Genomic DNA, 15,704 nt, shown 5'->3' on the forward strand with positions numbered 1-15,704 from the left:
CTATGTGCAAGATATCGTCACACATGGTCGAGTAGACTGAACATGAATTGGGCAAACACCTATGTACTCATGTAGAACCTAACATGATGCCTTTCAAGGTCTGAACAATATTACTAATAATCTAACTTATACATGTATGTATCCTACTCTCTTCTAGGTTCTAACATGATAGTGTTGACTGTAGCACAATCTGAACTGAAAAAGCCTTTCAAGATGAAGAGTGACTCACAGGAGTGCCGTCGCACGGAGGTGGAGGCACCAACGGTATCATCGGCGGCGGCGGAGGCGGTGGAGGTTGGCCCATGCTCTGAGAAAAGCTGGCCATGTACTCGTACCATGCCTTTACTGCTTGAAGGCCTCAAGCTGGGCCTGCACTCGCGCCCTCTCCTGTGCCAACTCGGCCTGGTGCGATAGCTGGAGGGCCTGAAACTGGCTCTGTGAGGCCTGCTGTGACTCCTGCAGGGCTTCAATCTGGGCCTACAATTATTTATCACATAGTTAGAATGCAAATAAAGAACGGGTAGAAAATGAATGGACAACGAATGCAACAGAACTAACCTGGAGTGCTACCACCTGGGGCTGTGAGCGTGGGCGTATGGCCGGGCTCGAACTCGTGCTCCGGGCTCTAATCTGGGCGAGTGTCTGAGTGTTGGCCGTGTCTATGGTGCTGTTGCCCATATAGTACCTCCCGTGTGGCTTACCTGGTCCCAACCTCATGACGATGTCACCCTCGAGGTCAGCGGTGCTCGGATCAAATTCTGGCCCATGGATCTCTCTCGCCATCGCCGTGTACTCGCTGAGGCGACTATGCACGCTCAGGTTACTGTATGCCTCGGGCGGGTCCTCCGGGTTGTAGACGCTATGGTGCTGGGCGGGTTTATGTTTAGAGTTATCGTTAAGATATTGTGAGTTAGACTGCTTTTCCCAGCTTTCAAACGAGTTGTCGGTGAGCTAGATTGATTTTCCCTACTTTCAAACGAGTTATCTGGTCCTGACTAACTTAACTGGTTAACTGCAAAGTATGGTTTTAGTCAGAAATATGGGTGCTTCCCAGTAAACTGATTGTGTCCAGGTACTAGTCTTGTTCTAGTTATCCAAACACGTGCTATATAGGTGGGCAACTGGCCACTGTGCTACTTTTGTTTTACATCATAACCACACATGCTTGTAAAAGTGGCCTGGCATGCTAATGTTCCACACTGTATAATGCCAATCAATGAATATTATCTACCTTTAACCCAGTTTCATGGCAACTCCACTTTGCTCCTTGCATGCCAGATTTATTCGTCTGCTTTGTGGCTGTTAGTCTGTCATTTTTTTCATTCATAATTTAGCTAACTTCTTTCCATTTCTATACACGCTAGCTTCTTGCTGAGAAAATGCCTGAACTTCTTGATTTTGACAAAGACCTAATTTATTTGGAAGCAGCTTCCAAGGTATTTCAATCAACTTATCTTTTGCACTTCTGGGTGAATAATGAGCTTTCTACTCATCAAGTATGTTACGAAACAATTGAATTTGTTAATCCCCACAGATCCAACTGAAATTGCTTGCGGAAGAAATGCAAGCAATAAACAAAGGTCTTGAGAAGGTGGAGCAGGAGCTAGCTGCTTCAGAAAGTGATGGTGCAATTTCAGTTGGCTTTCGTAAGGTATGGTAGGGTTTATCTCTTCTTTTAGGAGTTGCTGGATGACTGAACTTAAATCAGTTTACGTCAATACATCACTTCAAAATGGTTTAGGGTTAATCCATCCATTTCCATTCCATCGCATCACGGCGCCACCAGACGGAGGGGAGAGGTGGGCAACAGGGCAGGTACCTGGCGTCGACGGGAGCAGGCAGGGGTCCCTTGTCGCCACCGGTGCGGCGGGAGCACGTACGGAAGGGGAGGCCGCGGTCAGGGGAGGGGAGAGAGTGCTCGCCGTCGCCGCTGCTGCTGGGGCCCACCCCACCCCACCTCGCGGGAACGGGAGCGAAGGAGGGAGCACGGGGCGGCGTCGGCGGAGGGGATCGTCGTCCGGTGCGCCGGTGCCGCTGTCTCTCTCTCCGTCTCTCTCTCTCTCTCCGTCTCTCCAGTGGCGGCGGCTGTGGGGGACCGCCCGGTGGCGGCGGTGGTGGAGGGGAGGAGTCGGCCGTGGCGGTGGGGAGGCGTGTGCGGTGTGTGTGTGTCTGTGAACGATTTGAGGGAGAAACGGCTTGTTGAATGCTTCTGTTTACCGAGTGCCTAGATGTACGGCACTCGGTAAACTCAAGCACCGCAGCCCAATGACATGTGGGCCTGGTACATGTTTACCGAGTGCCCAGATCTACGGCACTCGGTAAACATAAGCATGGCAGCCCACTGTGGCAGACAGGTGGGCCGTGGCTAACCTTTTACCGAGTGTTTGAGGTCACACTCGGTAAAAATATCCATTATTTCATGCAAAACAAAAAAGAAAAAATGCCAATTTAATCCTAAAATTCACCAAACTTTCACATGAACTATTTCATGTCATCTATTTACTATCTAAAAAATTCCAAGTTCAAATCATAATGTTGAATTTCACTCTTAATAGAAATCCTACTCGTCATTGTGAATGTTTAGCGTCTCTTTGGGAGATGTACCGGTTCGGCAGCGACGAATGTAAAAATACTTCCAAAACATTATGAAATTTTTTCTATAACATAGATGTATGCTTCAATGTTAATTCTTCCAATCTTGTGATTTATCGAGTTCGATTTTAATTATTACAATTAAATTCACACGATATGTTCCTAATTTTCATAAAGAATGAAAATTTTGTGAAATATAGTAAATAAATCGAAATAAACACCATATTTTGGAATGGAGTACTAAATATCATATGTGGATAGAGGAAAAAGAATGAAGGGAAAAACAAGAAATTTGGTTGAATTTTACCGAGTGTTGGGCCAATACACTCGGTAAAAGATAGTGTTTACCGAGTGTATTTGCCCAACACTCGGTAAAATTTTCATGTTTGCCGAGTGTATGATCATAACACTCGGTAAACATGTCATGCCTTGACGCCGTCTGGGCACGGTTGCTGTCCTAGGTGACGTGGCACGTTAATACCGAGTGACCGTTTTTACCGAGTGCACCCCGTCGGTAAACTTGTAGTTTTACCGAGTGTCTGAATATACTGAGTGTGCTGACTCGGTAAAGCGGTTGACTACCGGGTGTTTATGTTTTCCGAGTGTTGGCACTCGGTAAGTACTTTTTTCCGAGTGCCCCGACTTTTGACACTCGGTAATTGTCGGGGCACTCGGTAAATACACAGTCTCCGGTAGTGGTAGCCGTTGTAATAGTCATTGGACCTAGTCTAAAGACTAGTGCTTATGGAGCTTTTTGGTGAATACGATTTCAGTGCAGAAAATTAGTAATGGCTCGTTTCTTGAGTGGGTTCATAAATAGAAGGTGTGTCATGCTTTTTAGTTCTCCTGAACTCTTTGGCCGATATCACACACATTAGAGCTCAAAAAACACCTCCACTCACCTTTGCTTAGCTGTGGTTGTATTTGGGTGAAATTGCGGTTGATCTAGTGCATTTACTTTGAGAGTAAGCATCTACTAGCACAAGTGATCGTGTTCACTGTGAGATTGTTGTTACTCTTCATGGTTCCCTCACCTAGATGGCTTCGAGCCAGCAGGACTTTGTGAAGCACTCATTTGAATATTGTGAGGTGCTCCAAAGGAGGGCTTGTGAGGGGCTCTTGTGTTCATCCCTGACGAAGAGGCAAAAGGCAACTCTAGTGGATATGAGGCTTCGAGAGCTAACCTTGAAGGGCTGTTGAGCTTTGTGGAGGAGCAGTGATCCATGGGCTTGTATCAACGTGGACGTAGGTGACTGACAAGTCACCGAACAACAGGGATATATCTTCGCATCATCCTCTTTGTGTGGTTCGACCAGCCTATACTTGCTCTTTATATTTGTTCATTTAATTTCCTAGTGTAAAGCTAGCATTTTTTGTACTAGGGTGCTTGTTTAGCTTGTTTTGCCTTGCTAGTCACATAACCTTAGTTACTTTACTCTTGATTACTAAGTTGTGTAGTTTTTCACACTAGGCACGCAAGACTAGCTCTGTTTGCCTAGTGTTTGTTGTTGTAGAAAATTTTAATTAGATTATTCACCCTCTCTAATCAGCTACAGAGATCCCCTGAACGTGCTGCCTACCACCGCTCATGCCTAGATCTAGGCTGCCATCTCCGTGCACACCGAAAGGACACCGCCCTCGGCTGGACCTCCACCACTACTGCTCTCGCCGCCACCATACTCGCCCTAATCTGGGCCATGGCCACCGATGGCCTAGAGAGGGGCCGCCCGCGTGGCTGTCACACCCTCATGCCACTGCTATGGGGGAGATGGAGGGGGTGCAGAGAGAAGGGATCGCCCGACGTTGAGCGCCGGGCCAACTTGTGGGAGAGAGAGAGGGTGAGTGGAGGGCAGGGGAAGCAAGGCTAGTTTGTGGTTCTTTATTGGGACAGCTTTTTTATCCCTAGTACATATTACAATATGGTGATAAAACCCTTCCAGTTATCACTGCAGGTTTGTAATATGCACTAGTATATAAATCTTATTGGAGGTGGGCAAAAAGGGTTAATGCCTATGTTGACCGCCTCCGTTAATAAGAAACCGTCTCGGTTAAATGTTAACAGAGGCGGCCGCTCAGCCGGCCGGCCGGCCAGGGAATAACCGAGGTGGCCAACCAAAACGCCCGTCTCCGTAAAAAAGAAGGGTGACGCCACCCAAAATCAATCGTGTACTAGTGATGAATCATCGGTGACAACTATATTCACTACTGGCTCATAATACAAACCAACAGTGATAACTATCACAGCTGGTTCATTTACAAACCAGTGGTAATAATATTGATGGAAAAAATATATTATATAGTAGTGACTTATCTAAAACCGTTTAATCTACCTCCTAGGTGGTTTAGATGGCTGGTTTTGTCTCCATGACATGACTAGGCCCACGTGTTAGCGGCAACAGAATAAGTTTTCTACACTTGCCAACTGTGCAATTGCCCAACGTCTTACGGGTGGCTATGGAAACACGGCATGCTGCTACATATTACATACAGCTCAGATACTACTCTGTTCAAGTTCCTTCACAATATGATCAAGTGCAGATGAACTCTGTACTTCAAATCCATTTGTTTTTCTGTAGGCCTGCAAAGGAGCAAAATTGCAGCAGTGGTGAGTTCCCCTTGGATGCAGTCGATCAGTGTTGAAATTCAGATCATAAGGTTAGTATCAGGAGACACGAAGACTGAAATTGCGCAGTCTTACAAAGTGCATCGATAAAGGGTGTTCGGAATTCCCTGTTAGGTGACAGTAAAACTCATTGTCAAGAATTTATTCAGGTGGTTTTTTATATTTATTTAAGAAAAGAATGTACCTTAACAGTACCACGAAGAACTTCGGCGTCAGAATTGTTACTGAAGTGATCACGAACAGGCTGGGAAAAAGAGATTTGATAAGGTCACCTAATAAGTATATTTGTCTAGTATATATAAATGAACAGCTGAGAAATACGGGAAAGTAAATTCCGACATGTCCATTTTTGAAGACTACTCTCTCCGTCCCACAAAGAAATGTCATTCTCACTTTTTGACAACTCAAATACTTTAAACTTTTAACAAATATATACAAGAGAATATTGATTTTTATGGTGCAGAATAAGTATCATTCGATTAATCGTTGAAATGTATTTTCATAATAAATTTATTTGGAGATACAAATGTCGTTAATATTTTTGTATAAATCTAGTCAAGCTTAACAAAGTTTGACTGGCAGTAAACCCTATGTGACACTCTTTTTTGGGACAGAGAGAGTAGTTCACAGTTACGTACACTGGTTAGCAACACAGGAGGGAGCTTTACCTGCAATATCTCGTTTATTGCTTTTGCAAGAGCACGCTTCACATCATCAGGATGCAGATTGCCACTACTGTAGTCTTCATTGAGTTCTTCTATTTGGTTGTAGGTCCTATTTAACATCAACAAATGTTACAAATGGAGACAACATTAAAATTATGTGGCTATTATGCAGATCAACATTACATCCTCTCATATATCATCTATATTAAACTTGAAAACAATTTCAGCTTTTGCAGAATATTACTTGTTACCACCGTCAGCTTCCTTGCGAAGCACCTCAAACCTTTTGAACCAAGGGAAAATAATGTACTCAATATACTCCAAGCATGGATTTCCCTTTAATAATTTTGCGAGGACAGAAAGCCTGTTCTATCTTGTGCTTGACCTCAGACTGCAGTAAACAAGTTGATGATGAAATTCTTATGACCACAGGAAGAATGGTATAAAACATCGATTAATTTTAGATGCTTATAAGAGCATCTCAAGATTGGTAGATGTTGTGTTCTTTCAACTACATAATTGAATCCTTTGGTACATCGTATACCTGACTTATAGATGATCAAAAGTGGTCATGATGCTGAAACAAGTAGCGACTGATGATAAATTAAAAAAAACACCTATATAGGGAGAAGAAAAAACCTCATCATCTTTCATAAAAATGGCCAATGCTAGATCGCGCTTTGACATTTTTTTGCTGACCTTGTTTAATACCTGGTAGCATATCTATAATTGATGATGTAAATGAATAAAACTATATCCCACAAACCTAGCAATAACTTTTGAACCATATAGAAACATAAATCCAAAATATGACTACTTAGGGAGGATACGGTGGGACAGAATAATTGGTGCAACGCTACTTTTGCTCTCACAGTACTCTCTAGCAAGCATATTCACCTTTCTTCGATCCCTGCCCATCTGGCATATGTCTACCTACAGAAGGAAACATAAGTAAATTTTAAGTTTGTACTAGAAACCTTGTATGTGTTCTAGTATAACATTTTAAGTTTTTTATTAAAAGTTCAGTGTCCTTTATCTTGAAAACAAAACTAAACAGGCTTCCTTTTTTTCCACTAAATATATATATTATTAGGATAACTAGTGCTGGCATACAAACCTTGAGGAAGAATATATCTGCACACTGCATGAGGGGATATAAGATCTGGGAAGCAGTTAAGGCTTCCTTCTCACCTCGACCCATAATTTGACAACACCTGTGCAGTAGTTAAGGCTAAAACTATTTATTTGTGGCTGTAATAAAACTGCAAATAACCATATCCTTTGTTTGTTCATAATCTCTGAACGAACATGCAGTCCAGATGAGTATATATGCACCTGACTATCCTGCTGAAAGTACTTTTCAGGGCAATGTCAAATACAAGTGACCAGTATTCATCCCTGCGCTTATCAATCTCTTTTGAAGCCCAGAGAAATTCCACCCTGTCCCTGTCCATATCCATGCCAAGTGCTTTTTCCAAATTGTAATCATATAGTTGCCAACAGTTTGGATTTTATTTAGATTCCCTCCCATCTTTTGGTTTAGCAGAGCAAACCAGTCAGCAATCCAAATTTTCACTTGGCATCCAACTCCAAGCATCTTGTTAATACTTACCACCTTTCCAACTCCCTGGAAACAAAGATAAAATTAATGGTCTTTTAGGTATACATTACTATGATCCTAAATAATCTAATAGATTCAAATCGGTGATGTGAATTCAAAAATCAAAGCTGAAGAGCGTGCTTTCTATCTGAATTGAAGGCGAGCAGACGACATATAGAAATGTGTCCAGTCTAACCTGAGCAATATGCATGCTGCCAGAAGGCTCAAATCCATCGTAGCATATCGGGTTGGGCTTCTTCAGCAGAAGCTATTTCAGCTCGCCCTCACTGATGCACTCTTCTGCGGTGCTCTTCAGGATTCTGCACGGTTGCTCTTTGGTTATCGCTGGCACTTTGGTAGGTAGATCATTGGTGGTGGACAGGGAGGACTGGATGCAAAAATGCCGGTCAGTTTTTGCATGTACATCATGTGCGTGATTTTTTTTATAAAGGAGATTGTACGTCAAAACTATTATTGAAAACTTCAGCATCATTGTTACTTTCAAAGGGTTGCACAAACTTATTAAGGGCAAAATCAGGCGGGCATATCTCCATCTGGTCAACTCTTTTGAAGTGAATCAAGTGATCACGGACAAGCTGAAAAGGAGACAGAAATTCACAGAAGTACTGATGAATGAAATGAGCATTTATACTTAACAAAATAGTTCAAAAATACGACTCGATTGGATAAACTGACACAAAATTTTTCCATTCCTACTTGAGAAAACTTGAGAAGTGGAATGCAAGTAATTTTCAAGTTAGTTATTAACTACATGGGAGGACGAGTCATGTCACCTGGAGTATCTGGTTTATTGCTTTTGCAAGGTTAGACTTCACATCGGCAGGATGCAAAGCGCCACTAGCATAATCGATGGAAATCTCTTGCATTTTGCAACCAGCATTAGAATTATGCCATGCCAATAACATCATTAATGTGTGATTATAAATATATTATTCTTGCTCATCAGAGATTGTAGTTGATGTAACACCCTAAAATTTGGCTTTTTTGAAAATAGGTATAAAATGACTCATTTCTGAATTTTGTGCTCATAAAATATAGGAAAATAAATTTTTTCATTAAATTAAAGTTCATCATAAGGTTTAGCAACATATTTGTGCGTACAAGCCCTTGCATTTGATGTATTTGGTTGAGTGGTTTTGATTGAAAATTTAAAATAGTTAAAATTGCTTTGGTAAATGAAAATGGTGTTGAAGTAAAAGAAAAAAAATTGAAAATAAAAGAATTTAAAAAGTTGTAAAAAATATTTTTGAAAACTCACTAAAATTTGCTCACTTTTATTAGAATCTAAAAGAATATTCAAAACTTTATTTGAAGTTGCATTTGGTTCATATTTGAATTTGGTTTTGAAAATGAAATTGGAAAAAGGAATGGAAAATGGGAAAAAAACTCTCCTCCCTCTCTCTGGCCCGATGGCCATCTTTTTCTCTTCCTCCCGCGCAGGCTCAGTTCAGTCTTTCCCCTCATTCCCATAGCCCAGCGCCGCATCGTTGCTTCGGCCCACGCCAGCGCAACGGCCCAGCGTCACCCGCCGCTCCCCAGCGCCGCGTGGCCTGTTTCTCGCGTCGGCCCAGCTCCATAGACCCAGCTCTTCCTCCTCGCGCGCCGCTTCCTCTTGGGCCGACAGTCGCGGTCTGCCAGCAGGCGCACCCACGCCTGACCTTTCCCGATTCCCCCCTGCCACCCCGGGCCCGCCGTCAGCTCTGCCTCCTACCTTGGTCCGTCACCGAGCCGGACTCTACCGCCGCTGCCATGGACTCCGTGTCCGCGCCGCTCCTGATTCCTCCCCTGCCATGCGAGCTACGCCAGGTCATCCCATAAATAGCGATCCTCCATGCCCCTTCCGTCCCCACCAAGTCCTAGGAGCACCAGCCACGCCGCCAGGAACCTCAGTGCCGCCGCCTGGACCCTGTCAGGAGGAGCCGACGTCGCCGAGCCGATTGGACGCCCCTCCGTCATGGTAAGCTTGTTCCCAAGATTCCCGTTGAAGTTGCGAGCATGCACAACCCCTTTTCTCCCTCTCTCTCGCGCTGTCTTGTTCTCCCCGCACCGTAGCAGATCCGCCACCGCCATAGGTCGTCGCTCGCCGCCTCCGTTCGCCAATAGATGCAATATATCGCAGAATCGAGTTCGCAATGGTCTTATCTATCTTCCAGTGCCCTTGCTTCATGCGATTGTGTCCCGTAGGCTCCTATTCAAGAACGCCGGCGACCTCCTCTGTCTTCCGGCAATGGCGCCGCCGTCGGCTACAGCGCCGGTCACCCCTCCCCCACCCAATCAATTTTAGCCGTCCGTTTTCAGATCTGTGGCCCAGATTAGAAGATACCCTTTCACTGGTATTTTTATTAAAGAGCCCCTCAGTTTCTTCCAATTAGATCCTGAAGTCCATTGCGTATTTCACAGCTTACGCTCTCTTCTTTTAAAAGCGTATTTCGTTTAGTTGACTTCAAAAATACGTTTTCACTTATTTACAGATTTGCCACTGATTTTGTTTTAGCCATAACTTCTCCGTTTTAACTCCAATTTGATCCGTTCAAATTGCGTTAGGTTCATAATTTCATAATCTACATGTTCATACTACTGTTAAGTAGGTTTTCAACTTTTAAAATTCATGATTAGATTTAATCTATTATTTTATTAAAGGAAATCTTGTTTATTTCATATCTTCTACGTTTCAACTCCGTTTTAGTCCATTCAAGTTGTGTTAGATTCATAGCAACAAGATCTACACGTTAGTAACAGTGGTTACCATGTCACTATTTCTAGAATTCCATGGTTTAAATCATATCTTGATTAATAATTATGCAACTAGGTTTTATAAATAAAATATGATTTGTTTTACTTTAGTATTATAATTCAAACTTAAATTTGACTTAATTTCTATAAAATATCTTATATATGTTTTTATACCATTAAAACACATGAAGCTAATAGTTTTATGAGTATATCTCTCGGTAGTTGTATCTTTTCAACCGTAGTCCGATTAGCGTGCTCTTCGCGTCTGTGTGTTCGTAGCGATGCGCAGAATCGTGTTTCAAACTCTTTTAATTATTTTTTCTATGATTGATGTATTGTTATAATTTAGATCTATTGTTTGCTTCGTGTATGATTGCATGGATGCTTGTGTGGTGCTTTATGATCTTGTCCGATCGGTGAGTTATACGTGGTGAATCAAGAAGCAGATCTTTGAAGTTTTAGACTTGAAGAAGGATCTAAGTTTAAGGCAAGTATAGCATGGGATCTTCTTTGTTGTCCTATATAGCACTAATCACTTATCATACTGCATGTGTCTACCTTGACTGCCACTAAGGATTTCCTAGTACTTTGTTACCATATACCTTGATACCTATGGGGTATCGCATTGGGTAGTATGATGCTAGTGCTCAACTACAACCATGATCTTGTAACTTGACTAATGGTATATGCAGTAACCACTAAAAGATGTTTTTTAGCAACATGGAACAAGAGGGCTAGAGCATTAGGCTGTTTTTATGGTGCTCTAGATTCCTCTCCCTAAGGACTTATTTGTAAGTGATCATCCAGGACTTACAGTACAGCTATGAGGGCAACATGGCTCTAGCTTTAGCTCAGTATAAGGACCTTTTCTAGCTTGTTAGTGGTTACCTTTATTGGCGTAAGAATGGCTTGACGAATCAGGTATATGACAGCCTCTACTCTTATGTGTATAGGTTATGTGTCATTGTGCCATTCGACAGGGGGTTCCTATATCTGTTTGCCGAGTGAATCTAATGGCCCTGACTTGTTAGATGAACCTTTGAAAGGCTTCATAGTGAACCCTGCCGACCTTCCTTTGTAGTGGGTCAAGAGGCTGATCACCTCGGGCGAAAGGGTAAATCATGACTGTCGACGAAATATGGTCGGCAGTCTACCTAGGGGTATGCCCAAGGTAGTAGATTGTTGGCAGACAGATGCGCAAGCCACAAACAAGACGGTGACGCAAGACAGACACGAGGTTTTATCCAGGTTCGGCCGCCAAGAAGGCGTAATACCTACGTCCTGCGTCTGATTGTATTGCTGTATGTCAATGAGAGATGTTTTTTAGAGGGGTCCTTTGCCCGCCTTATATAGTCTGGAAGACAGGGTTACAGATCTGGAAACTAATCCTAGCCAGTTACAATTGCCATACATGGCCGGATAAGGATTCCTATTCTAACCGACCAGGATCTTGCTTGGTCACCAAATCTATTTTGACTCCTTACGCGGGACTCCGAACAGGTTGGCTGGGCCGCGCGTCGTCTTTTGGTGGACCGAACCCACTGATCCAGGCCGGCCCAAGCCTAGCCGTAAGGGTATAGGGGTTAATACCCCCACAGCTAGTCCCCGAGCACCATGTATTATGCTGCGACACACCATTTTAACCTTCTCCAACAAGTAAGGCTCAAGTCCTTGACATCTCTGACCACCGTCGTCGCCGGAGAAATAGGTTGTTCGAAGAATATATGGTGCTCTTAAGAAAAAAGAAAAAGATTTCCGTCCTGGGAAGTGTGCCCACTTATATTTCTGAAAAGAAATGTAAGTGGTCTTGAAGCATAGCATCCTTGAACATCAGAGGCGTAGGGGTCGAAAAACAAACACATTCACTGCAAGGTGAAGTGTGCCCACTTAGTCCCCGAGCCTGGTAGTAGGTGACGTAGTCACGTGGTGCCAGGGTCTAAATAGAATTCCCAGTTAAGTTGAAAACCCAATTGTTGTACAGACAATACGAGATGCACCGACAGGTGCATCGTACCGATGTAGTCCCCGAGCTTGCTGGAAGGCGAAGTATGAGCCTTGTAGCAAGGTCTAAATAAATGTCTCTCAACTGTATGTGAGTACAAACCACATGTAGCCGAGAAGAACCATTCTCCGAGCAGTGGTCGGGATAGTCCTCGAGCACTTTAGTAATCCTTACAATCATTCAAAGCATAGGGGTCGATTAAATAAACACATTCACCGCAAGGTGAAGTGTGCCCACTTAGTCCCCGAGCCTGGTAGTAGGTGACGTAGTCACGTGGTGCCAGGGTCTAAAAAAGAATTTATACTTTTATTAAGAACCCAATCGTTGTGCAAGCAAAACGAGATGCACCGGCAGGTGCATCGTACCGATGTAGTCCTCGAGCTTGCTGGAAGGCGAAGTAGGAGCCTTGTAGCAAGGTCTAAATAAATGTCTCTCAACTATATGTGAGTACAAACCACATGTGGCCGAGGAGAACCATTCTCCGAGCAGTGGTCGGAACAGTCCCCAAGCACATTAGTAGTCGGAGCAGTCCCCGAGCACGGCAGTGGTCGGAGCAATCCCCGAGCACGGTAGTGGTCTGGGCAGTCCCCGAACACGGCAGTGGTATAGGCTGTCCCCGAGTATGGCAATGGTCTGATCCATCCTTAAGCACAAGACATGCAGCGAAAATACGAACGCCGCTTGTATTATTATTTGGTGTATTTATTTATCTCCTTTCTCTGTCAAGTCCAGTCTGACACGTCTGGTCAAAAAAGCAGACGGGTATAGTGCGGCACCCTATCTTCTTGATCTTTTCTGGCAAACAGTCACTTGGCACCTGTATGGAGGTGCGTCAGTGTGGGCCCTCTTACACAATCAACGAAGAGGCGCGTACACTGGTAATGAAGGGGCGCGTTTATTGGCATAGATCTCGAGGTTGTGTGAACAACTGTCTGCGGCGCGTGCGCACGTCTCCCAAGAATCTCAGGCGGACGAAACAACGGGGCTCTTTGTTATTTATAATATAGACCTGGTAAGTTACTTGTACCGATCCCCATCGTCATTCGCCGCCGCAACCTTCTTCTTCTCCTCGCTGAACCCTATTCCTCCGAAAATCATCACCAATCCCCCCGCCACCGCATCCACCCCCTTAGTAAGGATAGATTAATGGCAAAGAGAGACGCCTAGAAGAAAGGCAGAGTCATGGCAAAGGAGTGGTGGAAGTCGCGGAGCAATGAGCAGACCATCGAAGACCTCGTCGCCATGGGAGTGCTCCACAACAAGGCACTCGCGGGATGACGTGCGCCGGAAGGAGAAAGCTTCCCCGATCCGCAACCAGGTGAGATTGTGGTTTTCGAGGATTTCTTCAAACGGGGTTTTAGGGTTCTAGTGCACCCTTTCCTTTAGGGTCTCTGCTTGTATTACGAGATTGGGATTTGCAATCTGCATCCCAACTCGATTCTTCTTGTCTCCACCTTCATCCATCTCTGCGAGGCCTATGGTGGCTTCTAGCCCCATTTCGACCTCTTTCGCCACCTATTCTGTCTGTGGAAGAAAGGGAGCGGTGGCTCGAAGATAGCCAGAGGCGCCTACCTCAATCTGCATGACGGTATGAAAGCCCAATACTTGCACTGCCCCTAGAACACCTCACTGGATGAATGGTACAAGAAGTGGTTCTACATCCGCGAAGAGCCGAACACAATCACCCTGTGCGACGTGGGGTTGATTCCGGAGAAGAAGAACAGCTGGTCGGAGAAGCCCGAGAACTTGGAGCAGATCGCAGAACTGCTCGGGTTGATCCCGTGGGGAAGGCTGGATGGTCCAAGCGTGGTCGGGAACTTCATCAGCCGAAGGATCCAGCCCTGCCAGAAGAGGGTACATCCTAGCTTCGAGTACCAGGGAAGCGTAGATCCAACAAGGACCAGGAAAGAGGCACTCGACAAGATAGAAGTCAAGGCCAGGATTGGGGAGCTATTCAACCTGGCTGATCCTAATTATGTCAGGTTAAACAACATCGAGCACGCCTTCAAGCTGGCCCGACCTCCCCCAAACGTAAATGATACTTCCTTGTACCTGTAGAATCATGTTGTAACAAGAAATTGACTGTTGTCTCCTTTATGTTTCTTAGAGTAATGGTCGTGACCGGGCAGCAGTGTTCGTGTCTCCGCCCCCTGGTGTGGATTGGCCGCAAGTTGTCGGCCTAGCCGCCTAGACCAGCGCCAGGACCGAAGACGTCCATTGGGCGGCACTCGAGGTTGTGGAGGATGCATCGACCAGAGCTGCTGGCAAGCGGCCGGCTACCAACAAACGACGCCAAACCATCTTCCCTCTTTCGGACGACGAAGCAGAGGATGCGAACATCTTTCGGCTCGTCCCTCGAAAGAGGAGGATACAAATGGGGTCGACAGAGCAGGGTGGCTCCTCTGTGCCAGCAGTGATCGCATCGCCGACCACTGCAACACAGAGGACTAGCGAGGGAAGTGTCGAGCATCAAACCCCGACGCCAGTACCGATCATCGGAAAAGACCCGGTGGAACCCACCGAGCACATGGAGCAGGCGCGATCGAAGAGACGCTCCTTCGCCACATCATTCCAAGCTTCCAAGCTGTAAGTATCTATGACTTTGATGTAAGCTTATAATTTGTATTGAATATTATTGTCTTCTGAACTTTTCCCTAGTGTATCAGGTCAGCGTCCACCGAAAATCCCAACCAGCTAGTCAGATGCGGCACAGCTTCGCTAGTACTGGCGGAAAGAGCTGCTCAACGGCCAGTTGTGGAGGAACCTGAAGAAGAAATCCCACCGGAACCTCAGCAGATGGGCGACTAGACGTCAGTCCCCGAGCAGCTAGTCGGGAAGATAGCCAAGCAAAGTACAAGTGCTCCGAGCACAAACCCTGCTGCAGACGAGGAGCAGCAACCGGGGTTGGCATAGAGCATGCTAGCCGATGCTATGGCTCGTGGGAAAGCCACGGTGGTCGCAGAGACTGCAGACTCCAGACCAGCGCCGGCCTCCGAACAAGAGGCCAAAGAGGATGAAAGTAGAAGAAATCCTGGGCCATCCCCAAGATAAACGACAACATGTATATGTGTCGCGCTGGCGGAACGATGAGTGGGTTATGCACGAAGAAATCCCAGAGGTCGAAGAGACCCTAAGAGTTGAACGGGCGGCAAAGCGTCTAGTGACAGAAGTCTAGGTATGTTTGGTTTGACCACTTGACCCCGTCATGTAGTCGATCTGTCTGACTTAGCTTGTTTATATGCAGGACTTGATGAAGACCGCGAAGTACTGAAAGAGGTGCTTCGACCAGATTTAGGGAATCATGGCGAACAATAAAGAACTGGCGGCCGAGGTGGAACACTTGCGCCGCCAACTTGAAGCCGCCGACCAAGAGAGGACAGAGCTAGAGGCACAGAACCAGAACCTGGTCGGCCAGCTCAATAACAAAGAGCGGGAAAAAACAAGTAAGTTGTCATTTTATCACAGCAA

General features: G+C 45.1%; 1 pseudogene; it reads right to left on the reverse strand.

Moving 5' to 3' along the window:
* Positions 1–5,083: 5,083 nt before the first annotated feature.
* Positions 5,084–15,704, reverse strand: part of LOC136480652 (tyrosine--tRNA ligase 1, cytoplasmic-like) — a 21,418-nt pseudogene continuing 10,797 nt past the window's right edge.

This window comes from Miscanthus floridulus, chromosome 9, assembly GCF_019320115.1.
Source record: "Miscanthus floridulus cultivar M001 chromosome 9, ASM1932011v1, whole genome shotgun sequence".
Taxonomy (NCBI): Eukaryota; Viridiplantae; Streptophyta; class Magnoliopsida; order Poales; family Poaceae; genus Miscanthus; species Miscanthus floridulus.